This window comes from Equus caballus, chromosome 18, assembly GCF_041296265.1.
Source record: "Equus caballus isolate H_3958 breed thoroughbred chromosome 18, TB-T2T, whole genome shotgun sequence".
Taxonomy (NCBI): domain Eukaryota; kingdom Metazoa; phylum Chordata; class Mammalia; order Perissodactyla; family Equidae; genus Equus; species Equus caballus.
Window position 1 is genome coordinate 7,585,777 of NC_091701.1, and position 6,000 is coordinate 7,591,776.

General features: G+C 34.7%; 1 pseudogene; it reads right to left on the reverse strand.

Moving 5' to 3' along the window:
* Positions 1-4,026, reverse strand: part of LOC102147822 (elongin-A-like) — a 101,720-nt pseudogene extending 97,694 nt beyond the window's left edge.
* Between the last annotated feature and the right edge of the window lie 1,974 nt (positions 4,027-6,000).

The window sequence follows — 6,000 nt, forward strand, 5'->3', positions numbered from 1 at the left end:
ATCAGGCATGGCTGATAGAAGAATTTGCAATGAAATCTTGGAATGAATAAAGGATTTAAAGAAAAAGAACTATGTACAACATTCAAATCCCAGCTCCACCACTTACCAGTTAGTTCCAAACAACAAAAACCAAAACCAAAAATATAAAAATGATCTGCTCCTCAGAGTCTATTTAATGAGGATGAAAAAATAATATTCACCTTTACTTTACAGGGCCATGCATCTATTATAAATAAGGCATATGTCAGGAGCCAGATTCATTTCTTATAATTTCAAGTTCTGAGTAAATAAAGATAACATTTGCCTTTTAGCTGGCTATAGACTTTGAGTTAATAAAAGATTCCCAATAATCCAATTTTCCAACAATATATTTTATCAACATAAACAAGGATGGGCATGGGGATTCTACACCTACAGTGCTCAGCAAATATTTTTGGTTTAAAATAAATTGAACACAAATTAAAGATATAGGGGCCAGGATGGTGGACTTTCATAATTCCATTCATGAGAGAAAATAGAGTTGTTTATTAACTATGTGTGGACTAATACTGCCATACAGGGAAAAAAAGTCCTTGTAAAGCTAATCTAACAAGCTAAAGCATATTTATTCATTAGAAGTCTTTGATGTCATTCCTCCAACAAGCTGAAGATGCTGTACAGGAAATTTTTAAAGCATGGAATAGTCAAAAATAGCACTGAAATAGTTGGACAAAGAAAGTTGGGAAGGGTAAATCAGTGATGATTAAGAAAAGTTGGGAAGAGCAGGCCACAGCAACTTTTTAAAATTAATTTTATGCTGTGAACTTTAACACATACAGAAAATTCTATGAACATATATCTGACCTAGCAAACTGCTCTAAAGTTAATAGACACTTTATATAACTGCCTCCATCAAGGGAAAGAGCATTGTCAGCGCTGCCAGAGGCCTCTGAATACCCCTTCTGGATCACAATTTCTCCTCCCCTGGAGGTAGCCTTATCCCACCTGGAATGGAAATCATTTATTTGCTTTGTAATACAGGCTTACCAACATATGGTGCATCCACAAGTGAAACTATTCAGTTTTGCATGTTCTTGAGTTTTATATAAATGGAGTCATGCTATGTGTATATTTCCATATTTTAATCAACATTAACATGTTAAAATATCACTGTGGACTCATGATGTATTTTCTCTCCAAAAAATAATATATATTGATTAGCTCTGTCCACTGACAATGCCTAAAATTAATGACCAAGTCAGTAACAATGAGCATCCCTTGCACTTAGATAATATATAATATAATATACTATTCTACCTAAAGGAACAAAGATCCACCTCTTAGATAAATGGCCAATTCCAGATCTAGAGAAAGAAACGTACTAGATGAGCCTGGAATGACTTGTTACATCTGAAAACGAGGATGCTATGGCACAGTGGGAGGGGAAAGCACGTGCAGGGCATGGGAATGAGGAGGAGCTTGGTATTTTAAATGAATTCAGGAATAGATAAATGGTGGATGCATGGATGGATGGATGGAAGTTTGGATGGATGAATAGTTAAATGAATATATACTCTGTTAAACTGCATTGTAGTCTTCGTTTGAGCCTGTTTATCCTATGAAGATTTTAAGCTACAGGTGAGATTTTTACCTAGTCCATAGAGATTTTCCTGATTTCATTTGGTTCCATTTGGTTCCAATTTGGTTGACAGGTATCAATTCTATTCACATAATCAGAGCAACTGATTCATGAAAAAGAAAAATCCTAAGAATTAAGAAATTACAGCATAAAACATATCCCTAATATTTCCTAATGATTATTTTAGGAAGCTATGGTCATTAGTTGTTGTTTTGCTTCACCTAACAAAATTAATTCTTTATGCCCAGTGATGTAACACCCTTGCTTAAAACCTTTCAATAGCTCTGCACTGCCCACAGGCTATGATTCAAGATCCCTCCGTAGCTCTGATTCTCTGGATCCTTCCCACCTCTGCTGTCTCATCTTTCTTCTGCCTTACATTTTATTGGTCAGAAACTCCACACCACTTTATTACTTCCCTGTGTATGCTGTGTAATTTCTCTTTTCTGTGGTTTTGATGGGAATCATACCCACTGCCCTCTGGCCCTACCCTTTGTCCCAAATAGTTAACTCCTAACGTGCCTTTAATTTGCAAGACAGGCTCCTGTAGGAAATTTTGTCTGACCCTTCTGGTTATTGCAACTTGCCCTCAGAGATGCTGTTTATTTTTCTAAAACCTAGAAAAGGGTCTAGAGTGAAATCTTCAGGAAATATTTATTATGTTTTGTAACTAATGACACATAGCTTTTGTTTTTAATTTTGAAAATAGGAAGCCTTTTATTATTTGAATCAGTTGGTTGCCTGTAAGGGATATTTATTTAAACGTATACATAATTTTACATGGATTCCACACATATAACTGTTTACAATATAACTCAAGATTTTTTAAGTCATTATATCTAGGAAAACCCAGGATCTCAGATTAAGAGAGCAGACTTGTTTACAGGAGCAGAACTGTAAACAAGCCCTTGAATTAGGATTAAGCAACTGTTTGGCTAGGGTTTCTATACATGAGCCTAGGATGAGTCCTTAGCCAGAAAAGGCACATTCCTGCACAACCATTTAGACAATCACCAGAAGCCTTCACATAAAACAATTGCTTTGGGTAACATAAAGCAAAGTAATCAGCTTGATAATTTATCCTGAAATGGAGTAAATCAACTACATTTTTGGGCATCCTATAGCCATAGATTGTAAGGCTTTTTCCCGTACCCTTAATTTCATACCTTCTTAAGCCCAGTGAGAAATCTCAGTTGAACTAGTTCTTTTTTCCTTTCCGGTAGAATTTATTATAATTGTTTTTATTGAAATTTGTTTTACCTCCTGAAGTGCTATGATATTGACTGTGTGTATCAATCAAAATTTTATTGCATTATCTTGTAACCTTTTAAAATAATTGATCAGACAATAAAAATAAAACTGGATGTTAATTATGTTGAGGAAAGTTTTACTTCCTCTTCAACATGATACATTTTTCTTCCCTGGATGCTTTGAGATTGCTAAGAATAATTTGATGATACCAATAATAAATTTGGGGAACTTTGTTGAGTAGATATAAAATGACAAAGTTAACTGCATTTATATTAAAGCATTTTCCTGCTCATCAGAAGTGAGATGAGAAAATTAATATGTAAACCATTAAGTTATACCCAGACGTATTGTGTTCTGCAACAGAAATAGATATTTGGTGATGTTATCACCAACATTTTATTGCAATCTAAAAGAAAAATGCTTTATAAAAATTACTTGACTATATTCACAAGATGTTCATTAAAATATTATATATTTGAAAAGTATAACTCATGAATTATATGTTACCTTATTTTCTATGTCCTTTTTATGTCTTTTACATATTTTCTACATTTTTTTTCTTTTCTTGACTGTTTTGTTAAAGCATTTTCATTTGCAGTGGAAGAGTGTATAAACTGATTCATCAGGAAAGTTTTGATTATTGTGATTATTTTGTTTTTAATTCTTAGCTACCTTGACAGTAAAATTATATTCTGGAACTAAATGTTATGCTTTTTAAAAAAATTAAAAAATAAAACCACAATTTCTTGCTCCTTGGAGGGTTTTATGTTCAAATCAGATAGAAGGGAGTTCAACATAACTGAGGAAGTTATAGGACATTTCTGGGCTTAAAGTTTCCCATTTATGAAATTAAGATATATTAACCCCTATCTTAGAGTAGCATCATTGTGAGATTAAGTGGACTCTTCTGTCCTTCACCAGATTGTTACGTAATGTTTTTGGTAATGTTACAAAACACAGTGGCTTTGGGATCCCATCCTTCTTGACTGTTGAAAACCCATTTTCTACTAGGTTTCACAAAACCATACATTTCTGGGTACACCTTGGAGACAGGCCTAAATGAAATCTAGTTATTGTTTACACCTTGACCATCCATCTGGTTCTGGGGACTGATCTTTTTCATCTTGGCAGTTCTCATTTTGCTTTGCTGTGGTCATGTCTGGGAGTTCCTGGACTGAACTTTCTGTAGGATATTATTGTTTTTCCTATACTATTTCAAAGCTTGGATGGATAGTTTGTCTCATTCCAACAATATCAGCTGAGATCCTGGAGGATCTTTTGAAAAAGACTCAGTGATAATGGAAAGTAAAACCTTCACAGTAGTTCACACAAACCTAGACGATACAGGCTACTACACACCCAGGCTATATGGTACTAATCTTATGGAACCACTGTCATATATGAGATCCATGATTGACTGAAATGTTGTATGCAGTCCATGCATGACTGTACATAGTCCAGCATCATTACTTTCCTAAATGATGTCATGTGTAAAACATTCAAATTCCAACCCAGGTTGAATCATAGTAAACTCTTTATAGCTCCTTTTCCCAATCGCTTCCCTGACAGAAAAAAAGAAGTATCATTCGTGACCTTCTCTAACCATTTCCATCTCAGCTTCTCATTTCCCAGGATTAACTGCCCAAACAAGAACATACAAACACGTCAAGATCTTGCAATACGGGTCAGAGTGAACACTATGTGTCAGACAAAAAAAAAAAAAAAAATCCCTACCAAGTAGACCAAGACTTAGCTGTAACAATTAAAACATATGTAAAACTATGTACCTCATCAAATCACATCTGACTTAATAATAAATTTAGTTTTATTGCTTACTAGGTAGAAACTGCTTATAGCTCCTATGCACTATTTTTCCCCTCCACCATAATCTACCAATATATATTTCAATTAAAACTTAAGGTCTTAGTTTCAGGCTGATCAACTTTTATATGATTAGCAATATTATTTGTAACACCCATAACACAATATTTTGGTAAATAATAGGTACTTATTTGAATAATATAATGATAGGTATTATAATTTTATTTTATATTTAAGTAAGAGGTCTCTTTGTTGTTTGGTCTTTTTTTAATTTAAAGAGATAGGAAATGAGATATGCTTTAATTTTTAGCAGAAAATGTGGATTTCTGCATGCTCTTGGGGATGGTTTACTCTGGGGATCTCTTTCTAGGCTGTAGATTTTAAATAAAAGGGGTGTGGGGTCAGGATTGTAACAACCTCTGGGAAATCAGGCTGGAAATCAGCCCCACCTAGAGGGGTTTAAAGGGAGGAGAATACGACTAACAAAGACAGAGCTAGAGGAAAAGTTTAGGCAATGAGGAGTAAGCATTTCTTCATCAGCTAAAAAAGCAGTATGCGGCTAGAAAAGGATGACAAACAAAAAGGCCTGTAAAGACTGAGGGGGAAAAGGGCAGGTCAGGTGTCAAAATGTCCCAAATTGGACAAGAGAGAGAATGCAGGACCCATGTCAACAGAAACGCATTCTGGATTTCCAAGCTAGAGTTTCCTTCTGGGTTTCCCATTTGAAGAGGACCTGATCCTACGTGAGGTTGGCAGGAGACAGGGGCGAGTTATACAGTTCCCACGAAGGGGGTGGGCCCCAGAAGCTGGGAAATTCTTGAGACCACAAATGTGCACATCGGTTTGATTGTCACTTACTACCCTCAGGTCTCTACATTTTAGCTCTTACTGCTTCTAGAATTATTTTCAACATTGGTTCTCTACTATTAAAGTATACAAGATATTTTGCAAAGTAATTTGTAAGACAGCTCTTGAATAAAATAAAGCTTCAAATTTGGCAATATTGCTATCTTCTAGAAAGTGAATGGATGGAAAATATTGTAAACTATATATTTTTATAGTGTGTGTATTTAAGTGCTTAGATTTAATCTCCAAACGGAGTAAAGTTAAGCTGTTCACTTTGATTTAGGTTTAATTAATAGTCTTCAGTCTTTCATTTAGAGAGAATTTTATTATTGATCTGACAAAGTATTTGTGCTATTTAAGTGTTTTGTGGGGAAAAACAAGACAATTAAGCGGGATACGTTGGAACCACCTCGAAAATTGCTTGCCAAATTGCCTTACACACAGCATAAAGGTTTGAAATATAA